Raw genomic sequence first — 13,572 nt, 5'->3', positions numbered from 1 at the left:
TGTCATAGACTGGCGACCGAGCCGAGTTCTACTTCCTGTTTTCACATATTGGCAAATAGGATGCTAGCAAGGGTGTTTTTGATGAAAGTACATTAAGAACCTAGCTGGACTCATGTTTAGAGGGGTCCTGGGTCCTGCAGCCAAACCAGTTAGGACCACCAAAAACAGAACCTGTGGCCTCCTTCTCCAAATCCGTGCCATTGTGTACATTAACAGCGGCTAATCGTGCAAGCAGCCGCCCCCCTCGCGCTCCCAAGAGCTCCTCAACAAGCTCTCCAAATGTCTCCAGAGGCCTTTGTGCCTCCCGCTCCGGCTCCTTGGGAGGAGGTATCGAATCTCCTCCAGAATAAATAAATAACGCCCTTGTCTGCAAGTGACCGCGGCTTCGCTTCGCGAGACTTTGAAGGCGGCTCGAGTTTCCGAGGCCTCTGACAGGAGCAGACAGGTCGTGTCTGAGAGGAAAACCTTCCCTCAGATGATGACATCACAGCCCGTTTGTTATGCTGGCCCGTGTTACCCGCCAGAACATTCTCTTATCTACCCTGGCGTGGTCCTCCGTTTAACATGGAGGCGCTCCTCCCTCACCACACTTGATGAGGTAATAGTGTGATGTGATGAGGCGGCCCTAAATGCGACTCTATCGTGGGGTGGGGGGGTGAGCTCCCAGCCAGGGTGGTCTCCCCTGGGCGCTCTGGGGCTGACATTAAAGGGATTTATTTGTCTGTGAAGATCTGACTCGATGCTTGCAGATAGACACTTGGAATGGTGTGCATCCAAATGATCTAAAAGAGCATCAGCAAGGAGTGGGAAAGAAAGATGCGTTAGCAGGAAAGTGGGCACAGCACCACCTGCTGGATGCCAGATCAGGATCAGGAGCCCCCCCTGTGGAAATCCCACTGCTTCCACTCCCAGTGACCCTGAGTGAATTGCTGGTTGCCACACACACACACACACACACACACTAAGCCTTTCCACTCCCATGGAGTAGGAGCAAATACGGTGATGGCCCAGGGCAACCTCTATTAGGAGTGGTGTGCCCATTGGACGATTAGCATTTTTATACACCTCTACTCTACTAAATTCAACAATTATGTGCAAAAAATAAACATGCTGTATTTACAGTGTACATAATAGACGACGAGCCATTTGTCTAATTACACTTGCAGTTGCAGGACAGTAATCCCTCCTTTTTCACGGTAAAACCACCAAGTGGGATTAAGAAATCTAATATTTTTATATTCACGGCATAGAAAACCTGTTTATGACCTTCTAAATACAGTTTTCAACGTTAGAGCCCTCCAGACATAAAATAGCACCCCTATAGTCACCTCTACAATCCTATTACCTTACATAGTAGACATAATAAGAGGAATAAGACACAATATGGACTTAATTTTAGTTCCTGTTCTGTACAGCACTTCCTCTTGTAATGGTAATGTTTTTATTTCATTTAAACATGATCACAGTTCACAGTTGCACATGTCCAAAAGGAGTAGGAAGAAACAAATCTTATTAATAATAATAATAATACATTTTATTTCTATAGCGCTTTTAGAGTACTGAAAGACGCTTTACAGTAGAGAAAAAGAAAATTAAATCCTACCCCTCCATCTGCTACTTTTACAATCAGTAACTGTTACATTTGTTCACTTCCTGCTTTCCTAATATAAATTTGTTTTTTTTTTAAATTAAATTAAGTTAAATTAAATTATTAAGTACGAGGTGATTTTGATTGTCTCATCAATGTAACATTCCGGACCCCCAGTGACCGATGTAGAATACTACATGTCATCACAACGTCTTCCGATTCATAGAAGAGGCGTTCAGGTTCACAGTGGAAGTTTTACCGCTGGGTCATCGGTGGCCTTTCAGCTGAGAAAACACCTCCGTCAAAATGGACTCTGGACTTTGGCAGTCACTGAGCCATAACACCCCCCCCTTACCTCGCCCCCTAGACAACCTGAGGCACGAACCAGGATTTTACCTGGAGCCCCCCCCCCCCCCCCCCCCCCCATGACACCGCACTGAGGGCGGACTACGTGACCCATTAAAAGCCATTTTTATACCAATTTATTTTGGGGTAACACTGATTATTGTAACTGCCTTTTATTTTCAGAAGCAGCAGCTGTACCATTACACCACCAGACTCTGGCAGGTGGGCGGGTGAATGCTGTCATGTTGTTCCGCTGCGTGCAGGGAGCTGCTGCCATGTCGGCATAACCTCCGACTGTTTGGAATGCGTCGCCGGGCAACGCCGTCCGTAAACACAACACCTGGCAACGCGGAGAGGAAAAAGAGATGCCGGATAAGTAGTCCTTCCCTTTTGTTGACATTGTCAAAGTGCTCTTTAGCACAGTGATCTTCCAAACAATCAAGGGCTTAATCTGCACGTGTCGGTTCATGAACTCCCAAACACGGGCGCCCTCATTGGGACGACAAGCAGCCTTTCACCAATTAGCGGCCTTATTTGCATTAGCGGGATGAAAGAGAGTGCCGTGACGAGACCTCCAAACGGCGCTCACCGGGTCCTATCAATTTCCTGTTATTGTTGGCAGTTGAGCCGAAGCCCCGGTATCGATCCGTCACCACAGGAGAGGATAGGTGGGGGAATCCAGATGGATTCCATATCTATTATCTAATGGAATTCCTCCTCCCAGAAAAGGCTCATGGATTTTCTGCCATTGAGGCTGTGAAAATGTGTGTCCACTAACCCTGTGTGTGTGTCGCCCTCTCACAGCACGCTTTTTTTTTTTTTTTTTTGTGAGGATGGATTAATGCGCAAAGCAGAATATGGCTGAAAGTGGCACTGAGGCTTTGCGAAGTGGTGAAGCATGGAGGGGAAACGCTCTCTCTATGAATGCGTATTGACCTGCAGTGCTTCAAATGATGGCCCACTCAGAGGACACGCACACACACATCGACCGGCGTCGCATTAAATCCCGACATCCAAAGCGGCGCCGCGACGAGGTCGTCTGTTGGCCTGCAGACTGGAGAACAGAGTATTATTTGAAAAGCGCTTTTGTAAGGTTGATACAGCTTCAAAGGATCGCGCGCTTGCATGAAAGCCGCTGGAAATGTGGGCAAATAACCGATGTCAAAATGGAGGGGGCTCCTTGGTGTGTCGCCAACAGCACCGAGTTGATGGAACGTCAGGTTAAACGGGGGTCCCTGAGGTCTCCCCTGGGACACCCACCCATCCACATATCTGCTAAGCTGGCGGTGGAGGTATGCTGGAGCCTATCCCAACTGACTTCGGGCGGGGTCCACCCAGGACTGGTGGCCAGCCAATCACAGGGCACATATAGACAAACCATTCACACTCACATTCATACCTATGGACAATTTGGCCAATTAAGCTAATATGTTTCTGGAATGTCGGAGGAAACCGGAGTACCCGGAGAAAAGCCACGCATGCACGGGGAGAACATGCAAACTCCACACAGAGATGGCCGAGGGTGGAATTGAACTCGGGTCTCCTAGCTGTGAGGCCTACACGCTAACCACTTGTACACCGTGCAGCCCATACTTCCAACAAGACAACAGAGAGAGGCCCAAGTGGAAGAGTGAGGTTACAGGGAGAAGAGATACAGAAGGTGGAGAATTTTAATATTGGGGTCAACAGTCCAGAACAATGAAGTTCTCATTGGGAGTGACCAGGATGGATAGGATCAGGAAGGAGTACATCAGAGATGGCCGAGGGTGGAATTGAACTCAGGTCTCAGGGCTCTCGCTAACCACTTGACCACCGTGCAGCCCATATTCGGGTTAATCATTTCTTATTATATTATATATACTATATGCATACATATACAGTATATATACACACACATACACGTACATATTAGGAATGTCCATTTTGCTGAAAACCGATGCTAATATTGTCCAATTATCAATTTCCGATATCAGCCAATACCGATATGTATGACATATTTTCTGTTGTGGAATGAACACGTATTGTATACAATATATCTATATATTTTTATATCGGTTTTCATAATAAGGACATACTCTGATAATTATCAGACATCCCTAATACATACCTACATATATATACTGTATTTTCTGGACTATAAGTCACACTTTTTCATAATTATGCATTTTGGCCTTGTGCGACTTATACTCCGGAGCGACTTATAGTCCAGAAAATACAGTATATATCTTTTAACTATGAGTTGTATATGAATGTAAATGAATATTACAAACACTACGAGGAAAGTGTCATTTTCCACCTATACCTGTATCCGGTATTTACTTCAAGAAACAGAAACATCACCTCCACAGGTTGCATCCAAGTAGTGGTGATCACTGCACCCATGCTTCCCACGACGTACTGATAACATTTGGGTGAGAAACGCAGCATTCCAGCAACGAGTTAAAGAAGCTGGAGTGCATGCAGTGACACGATTCGATGACGTAAACGTGTACGACGTGTAAACGCTGCACAGGAATTACACAATTCTTGGAAGGAATGAAATGAAAGACACTGAGAGTCCCTTAGTTGTTAGATAATCCAATACACGGCGCTTCCTTTTGCCATTTTTTACAGGAATAAAGAAGGCCTACCTGATGGATCAATAGCCCCCACCCCCGAAAAAGCAAATATAAATGTGAAATGAGGTGCAGCCATGATACGATTGTTGTTTGCCAGCTTTCCTTCTCTTCCTGTGCTCCTCCTTTCATCCGAGCATCAGATAAATTGCAGATCATCCGCCTCCTTAATTACAAACAGGCACAGGCTGACCTGCTGCTGATAGCGACCGTGATTCTCATTTTCTGACATCCTAAGGACATTAGAGAGGGTGTAATCACCACCAACAGACGCCACGTATTGCTTCACGAGGGAGGCATATACCCCGGTATGTACCGACACGCCATTGTTGGGGGACTAGGACTAGGACTCCAGTCTTTAAATGGCCGAATCTGACATCTTCACGCGTATTGCTGATGGCAGCACAACAAAAACTGATATGACAAAACTGAGATGCAGTTGTTTGTCTTGGATTATACTGGATTATTCTGAGCATGTGTTGCTTTCCAAAATATCATCCATTTTACAAAATATCATCCATTTTACAAAATATCATCCATTTTCGATACCGTATCCTCACTAGCATACCGGTCTAGCTGTGCTGTCCTCACTGCCGCTAGACAGCCATGGAACCGATGAAGAAAACTCCGCACACAAGGCTTGCTTTTCTTGCTTCATGAAGCTTTCTTGTAAAAAAAAATATGTGGTAACTGAAACATACAGAAAAAATAAAATAAAATTCCAATACTGCTCATGTTCCAGGCTGAACACACATCAGCTAACAGTTAGCTAACACACGTACACCTGTACACAAATGCAAACTAGCATTAGCATGAAGTTAGCCAACTTGACAAAACAAGTACAACTTTTGAAATAGAAAATGCTATGCTCTATGTAAGTGTTTTATACACTAATATACTTACAAAGACGATACTTTCCCAAGAAACAAGCGTTTAGAGCAACTTTCAGCGTTTTAATGAGGTTTCCCGTTTCGTTTCTGCCGTGAGCCCAGCCTGCTTTTCACCGAGAGAAAACGACAAAGCTTGTCTATACACCAGAGCACTCACTCTCTAGTGGCCCAAAACGATACTTTCTAGAGATGATGTCTCACTCTGTAAACTTTTTAACCTTAGCGTTTTAACAATATTTATTAGAACTTTTTTTAGCTATTTATTACTTTCATTTTAACTAACTTATGAAACGTATGAATTATTAATGTCTTTGACCCAAAGACATGACAATAGCAGTAATTTGGTGGAGCGTAGCTATCTACCTGGAAGAAAGAGTTTGGACACCCCCGGTCTAGTTTGTGACGGAGACCGTGTGCAAAGACCGAGACACATTTATGGCAATAATTTTCCAATCCCACAAAAACCGAGATCCCCTGTATAATGTACAACACAGCAGCAACAGAACCAATGTTGTATTCACGCTAGTTAGGAAACTGCTCCACTAGGAAGCGTATGCAGAGGTAGATGAAGCTTCTCAAATACTTCAATGCAGCTAATAGAAACTTCATCATGAGGTTGCCTACAGCCACGGCTGTGAATGCCCATGTGGTTGTTTTACATGTGTGCTATTAACACCAGGCTTACTGTGACGCGGGACGCCACAAAGCAAAGGACAGAAGTTGTCCCCGTAACGAGGAAGGTGATATCGTCATCAGCAATTAGAGAGGGGCCACAGCACAGACAGGTCAGGAGCTGAGCATGTATCACCGGGATTACATGCGCACAGTGTGGAGGTAGACAAGACACTCCCGACCAAGGACGTCTCAAGGGCAGGGGGACGGGGGGACGGGGGGACGGGGGGAGGACGAGACGCTTGGTAAAAAGAGCAGGTGATTAATGTGCATATGGTTGGGACTAACAATGCGATACCACAGCAACACGGGCTCGGATCATTCCCGGGAGGCAAAGCGCGGTCCCTTGTTGTCCTTTAGGAGTGGTTGGACTGCAATCATTGGGATGTTTGCTGTGACGTCTGCAGGCCTTTCATTTGCAGCTTGGGATGGAACAAATATGAGATATGAAGTTATGGAGATAGAGTCAAAGGGATAGAATTCATACATGTCACTATTTCATATCAAATGGAAATGGAATGTTTGGAATGATAAAATCAGAGATGCCAGAATAAGTTTATTCCTCAGGAAATGGCAAACGCATGCTAGCAAGGGTAGCACGCCAACTGTTAGCATGGTCTCAACTAGCATGATAGCGCTTAGCATCCATTTTATTATATACCCATGAAAATGGCTAACATGCTAACTGTCAACATGCTCGCAATGCTAGCACACTAACTGTTAGCATGGTCACACCTAGCATGATAGCGCTGAGCGTCTATTTTATTTTATACCCATGAAAATGACTAACATGCTAACTGTCAACATGCTCGCAATGCTAGCGCACCAATTGTTAGCATGGTCACACCTAGCATGATAGCGCTGAGCGTCTATTTCATTTTATACCCATGAAAATGGCAAACATGCTAACTGTCAACATGCTAGCAATGCTAGCACACAAACTGTTAGCATGGTCACACCTAGCATGATAGCGCTGAGCGTCTAATTTATTTTATACCCATGAAAAACATGCTAACTGTCAACATGCTAGCAATGCTAGCACAATAACTTGGCATGGTCACACCTAGCTTGATAGCGCTTAGCGTCTATTTCATTTTATACCCATGAAAATGGGAAACATGCTAACTGTCAACATGCTCACAATGCTAGCACACTAACTGTTAGCACGGTCACACCTAGCATGATAGCGCTGAGCGTCTATTTTATTTTATACCCATGAAAATGGCTAACATGCCAACTGTCAACATGTTAGCAATGCTAGCACACTAACTGTTAGCATGGTCACACCAAGCATGATAGCGCTGAGCGTCTATTTTATTTTATACCCATGAAAATGACTAACATGCTAACTGTCAACATGCTAGCAATGCTAGCGCACTAACTGTTAGCATGGTCACACCTAGCTTGATAGCGCTGAGCGTCTATTTTATTTTATACCCGTGAAAATGGCAAACATGCTAACTGTCAACATGCTCGCAATGCTAGCACATTAACTGTTAGCACGGTTACACCTAGCATGATAGCGCTGAGCGTCTATTTCATTTTATACCCATGAAAATGGCAAACATGCTAACTGTCAACATGCTAGCAATGCTAGCACACTAACTGTTGGCATGGTCACACCTAGCATGATAGCACTGAGCGTCTAATTTATTTTATACCCATGAAAAACATGCTAACTGTCAACATGCTAGCAATGCTAGCACAATAACTTGGCATGGTCACACCTAGCTTGATAGCGCTTAGCGTCTATTTCATTTTATACCCATGAAAATGGGAAACATGATAACTGTCAACATGCTCACAATGCTAGCACACTAACTGTTAGCATGGTCACACCAAGCATGATAGCGCTGAGCGTCTATTTTATTTTATAACCATGACAATGGCTAACATGCTAACTGTCAACATGCTCGCAATGCTAGCACATTAATTGTTAGCATGGTCACACCTAGCATAATAGCGCTGAGCGTCTATTTTATTTTATACCCGTGAAAATGGCAAACATGCTAACTGTCAACATGCTCGCAATGCTAGCACATTAACTGTTAGCACGGTTACACCTAGCATGATAGCGCTGAGCGTCTATTTTATTTTATAACCATGACAATGGCTAACATGCTAACTGTCAACATGCTAGCAATGCTAGCACACTGTTAGCATGGTCACACCAAGCATGATAGCGCTGTCTATTTTAGTTTATAAAGATGAAATTGGCCAAACTGCTAACATGCTAACTGTTAGCATTGTAAGACACGATAGCGCTAAGCGTCTGTTTTTTGTTTATATCTATAAAAGGCTAGCAATGGAACTGAACATGCCGGCAATGCTAAAACCTAGCATGATATTGCTAATACAAGGTATTCATGAAGTGTATACAGTAGCTCCAAATATGGCTAACTTTATTGAAAGCTATTCCCAAGAGCCAGCCACGCTGAGCTCCTGTCATCCCACACGCACGTCCAGCCAATCAGGAGGCAGCGGGTCCAAAGGTGGAAAAACGGCGGCGAGAATGAGGAAGAAGGGAGGTTATTTCCTCCTCAGCTCGACACCCTGTGAGCGTCTCTGATGTGTGGGAGGCATCGGTTGAAGATGACTAATTCCATATAAACACCCCCCCCCCCACCTTTTAGACGTATGGAAAGCCGAGAGGTTCCACTGTTGACACCATGAATCTTTGCGGCGCCAGACGGTCGAGTGTGTCAGTGAACGTTGCACGGCCAGTCGGCTACACGGAGGAGGCTTGGGTCGGCTTTTCCAGGATATCCGATGCCAACCAATGTGGCGGAATGGTGTCAATACGCCAGGCTACAAATCTCCCCTTCGTCACGCCGCAACCTCAAGCGCACTTTCACGCTCTCCGCTCTGCAACGACGAAACTCCGGATGATAAATGGCGCTCATGTGACCCGGCTTGAACGCAAACACTCGGACATTATGACCACTTGGAGAAAAAACTGCAGGACCGGGAGATTGATACTGTTTCAGCTAAAAGGTTCCGTGTGCTAATGAATACAGAGCAGTACCATTACCATGCTCCTCCTGTCGTTCTTTGCCGATACGACCTTGCCTGTCCAAGACTCCTAAGTGGCATAATTGCTGGTACAACCTTCAGCAGGCCCCGCCCCTTGGAGGCACCCCGGACGCTTCCATTTTTAGGGGACGTGTCTCGTTTGTTGGTAGAACATCGAAAACCTGGTTACCATCTTCTAACGTTATTCGAGCCGAAATATAGACGTGATAGACTCGCACGTGTTAGTGGCATTGAGAGACTTCCTTAGTGTTCTTTCACTTCCTGTTTTGTACAGTACTTCCTGTGGGGGCTATTGTCTCATCAGTATCACTCAGTGACCAGCGTAGAATACTAATAATCGGCCATATTTGACCTCATAACACATGATTCATTACTTCAGATATTTTTGAAAAAGGATGCTAGATTGAAAAGCAGAATTTGAAGCAATAAGTGGTGGTGGATGTTATTATTCTTATCCTTAAAGGATGGGTGGCCATCAAAGAAAGAAAAAGCTGAAATATTGATACTAATAACCAGAGTGTATTATAATAAACGTCATATGATGAATCAGATAACCTTAAAAATACCTCAGATATCTCATCTTTTTTTAATGCTCCAATGAGGCAGGTGTGCAAATCAAGCGCTCCTTTTTTTCTCCTGCTCGGAGCATGTACCCAAATACAGTGCACCTTGCTCACCCTCTATACTCTGCTTCTCCTGATAGTACTCCTGATAGTACTCTTGTACTGGTAGTAATGTCATGGTATTCCTGATAGTACTCTTGTGCTGGTAGTAATGTCATGGTATTCCTGATAGTACTCTTGTGCTAGTAGTAATGTCAGGGTACTCCTGATAGTACTCTTGTGTAAGTAGTAATGTCATGGTATTCCTGATAGTACTCTTGTGCTAGTAGTAATGTCATGGTATTCCTGATAGTACTCTTGTAAATGTAGTAATGTCATGGTATTCTTGATAGTACTCGTGTGCTAGTAGTAATGTCATGGTATTCCTGATGGTAGTCATGTACTAGTAGTAATGTCATGGTACTCTGATAATACTCATGTACTAGAAGTAATGTCATGGTATTCCTGATAGTACTCTTGTACTAGTAGTAATGTCATGGTATTCCTGATAGTACTCTTGTACTAGTAGTAATGTCATGGTATTTCTGGTAGTACTCTTGTGCTAGTAGTAATGTCATGGTATTTCTGGTAGTACTCTTGTACTAGTAGTAATGTCATGGTATTCCTGATAGTACTCTTGTAAAGGTAGTAATGTCATGGTATTCATGCACTAGTAGTAATGTCATGGTATTCTTGATAGTACTCTTATGCTAGTAGTAATGTCATGGTATTCCTTGTAGTACTTGTGTACTAGTAGTAATGTCATGGCATTCCTGATAGTACTCTTGTACTAATAGTAATGTCATGGTATTCCTGATAGTAGTCATGTACTAGTAGTAATGTCATGGTATTCCTGATAGTACCCATGCACTAGAAGTAATGTCATGGTATTCCTGATGGTAGTCATGTACTAGTAGTAATGTCATGGTATTCCTGATGGTAGTCATGTACTAGTAGTAATGTCATGGTATTCCTGATAGTACTCATGCACTAGAAGTAATGTCACGGTATTCCTGATGGTAGTCATGTACTAGTAGTAATATCATGGTATTCCTGATGGTAGTCATGCACTAGAAGTAATGGTATTCCTTATGGTAGTCATGTACTAGTAGCAATGTCATGGTATTCCTGATGGTAGTCCTGTGCTAGGTACTTCCCGGGTGCACGAACCCTGTCAAACGGCGTCCTGCAGCCACTTCCTGTGGAGGCGTGTCTCGGCAGCGTGCATCATCCCAGGGATGCAAACGATGACGGATGGCGTGGCTGCGGTGCTAGCAAGGCGGAGCCAACACAAAGACACCACGGCTGACTGACCAGTCTAATGGGCGCTGCAATAATCCAGCCCAGGTCTACGAGCAGGCATCCATCTGTCACTGGGAAAGCACAGCCCCCGACGCCCCCCCCCCCCACCCCCCCATGACATCATTACAGCAGAAGCAGGAAAGCCTCCTCCTCTCCTCTGCCGTCCCCAAAGCGTTGTAGCCGTGCCAGGTAGCAGCGACCTCATGTATTCGCTCTCATTCAAGTCCAAGTACCACAAAGCCTCCACCACAGAAAGAGCAAGTGTTAGCATCTAGCATCAGAGGATGGTGCGGCTGTAGTGCGCCCCCCCCCCAGCATCGTCTGCATCACCTGGATCTGAGGGAAAGCACACAGTGCCTGGATGTGGTTTTTTTCTTAATTAGAAGGTAGGATCTGGCAGGAAACGAGAGGGAGGGGGGGGGGGGATGCGGGCTAAAGCATATCATCCTAAATCCCGAGGTAGCCATCACATCTGTTCCCAGTCACCTTAGGAATTGGAATAAAAAAAAGTCAAGTCCGGGCGTAAATAAGACCATGGTGGCTCACGGTGAGCGTCTGAGTCACGCCAGGAGTATTTGCTGACATGAAAGGATTCCAACGTGTAACGTGTCATGTTTTACTCATGCGCTTCCTGGCGACGACTAAAACCATAAGCGGGCTGGCAGATGAGAGCATGAGAGTATTGTAGTATTGTAGTATTGTAGTATTGTAGTATCTTTACTGTCTGAGGTGATATTGCTGTTATAAAGTTACCATTTTAGCTTCAGGAACAATATCATGGAGTTTCTCAGAGACTTTGAAAAGTTGGTGTTGCTAGTCTTGCTAGTTCTAATGTTCGGGATCGAACATCCACCACTTATCCTCACTCGGGTTGCGGGGGGTAGGCTGGAGCCTATCCCAGCTGACTGCGGGTTATTGACATAGATATATGTAAATAAATAAATATAAGATAAATATATGACTATATTATGATTTAAAAGGAGCGATATCGCAGGTCTTTCAGACTCATTAAATTATTATTAAATTGCTCCAAATATTCTATGTAACAACCGTGCAATAACCGTGCAATAAAACCGTGCAACAATCGTGCAATAACGCAGAATAAAACCGTGCAATAACTGTGCAATGAAACTGTACAATAACCGTGCAATAAAACCGTGCAATAAAACCGTGCAATAAAACCATGCAATAACCGCGAAATAAAACCGTGCAATAACGTGCAATAAAACCGTGCAATAATCATGCAATAATCATGCAATAATCATGCAATAATCATGCAATAACGCGGAATAAAACCGTGCAATAACTGTGCAATAACTGTGCAATAAAACTGCACAATAACCGTGCAATAAAACCGTGCAATAAAACCATGCAATAAAACCGTGCAATAACACGAAATAAAACCGTGCAATAACTGTGCAATAAAACTGTGCAATAACCGTGCAATAAAACCGTGCAATAACCACGCAAGGCACCTGTGACCTGATCAACATATAGATAACTGTATATGATTTGGATTGTGTGCCTTATACGAAACCTGAAATTGCCCCTTGTGGGACTAATAAAGGCATATCTTATCTTCTTAAACCTTCTTAAATATCATTTTGAAATACATATTTAATATCAGTAATATTGGATTCAATGTACAAAATATGAATAGTAAGAGTTTGATCTAAAAAGCAGCTAAGTTTAACGATGAGGAAAATACTGTAACTCATTTGTTTACATGGCATATCCTTTCATGACCAAAGATTTTCATGTTTTTGTGTTCATTCCTTTTGATTTGACAAATCCCCCTCCTGCGCTTGCCCCGCACACGCCGCTCCTCCTCCTCCTCCTCCTCCTCCTCCTCCTCCTCCTCCTCCTCCTCGGATGTCCTGTCGACTCGCCCGCGTCTTGCCCACATTATCGCGACTGACCCACAAGCTCTTCCCTGCCAATTTGCATAAATCACAGCCTCCATCTGACAGTTACTAGGCAGCGCTTTGCAGGAGGTGTCCAGAGACCCCATCAGAAACAAGGCCACCAGCCCCGAAAAAGGGACGCTTGCACGCCAGAGTGACAAATGCGAGCGGCTTTCTACTCTGTCTCCTCTTGTCATAACAATGTCGCCCAGTCTTAGTGTGTCTTTGGTTTGGGAGAGAAAAGGCGTTGGGTAAAACTGGACAAATGTGGAGAAGAAAAAAAAAATTGCCATCATAGGCAACAAGCTAAAAGCCGGAGCTGGGAACTCATTGTCCAGTGCAGCTCTTAAGGTGCAGGAGAGTCACAGTCTTGATCTCAGAGCCTTCGTACTTTGCTAAAACAGCTAATCTAACACGCTTAGTACGCTATTTTATGGTAATGGTAATGGTTTACTTTCATTTGAACATGCATCAGATTCCAATTGAGTGCATCCCATAATCAGTTCCCAGTTCCACATGTCCAAAAGGAGTAGGAAGAAGCAAAGCTTATTAAATCCTACCCCTCCATCTGGTACTTTTACAATCAGTAACTGTTACATTTGTTCACTTCCTGCTTTCCTA

General features: G+C 44.2%; 1 long non-coding RNA gene across 1 annotated transcript; it reads right to left on the bottom strand.

The window, feature by feature from the left end:
• Positions 1–2,148: 2,148 nt before the first annotated feature.
• On the bottom strand, positions 2,149–5,556 carry LOC131108091 (uncharacterized). Its single transcript, XR_009120402.1, has 3 exons — positions 5,452–5,556; positions 5,117–5,238; positions 2,149–2,273 (listed from the first exon to the last, which is right to left on the bottom strand). It is a non-coding gene; the product is annotated as an uncharacterized LOC131108091 (long non-coding RNA).
• Positions 5,557–13,572: the final 8,016 nt, after the last annotated feature.

This window comes from Doryrhamphus excisus, chromosome 20 (genome assembly GCF_030265055.1).
Source record: "Doryrhamphus excisus isolate RoL2022-K1 chromosome 20, RoL_Dexc_1.0, whole genome shotgun sequence".
In the NCBI taxonomy this organism is placed as follows: Eukaryota; Metazoa; Chordata; class Actinopteri; order Syngnathiformes; family Syngnathidae; genus Doryrhamphus; species Doryrhamphus excisus.
The sequence above is the reverse complement of the archived record's forward strand: the minus strand, read 5'-3'. Positions and strand labels throughout refer to the sequence as shown.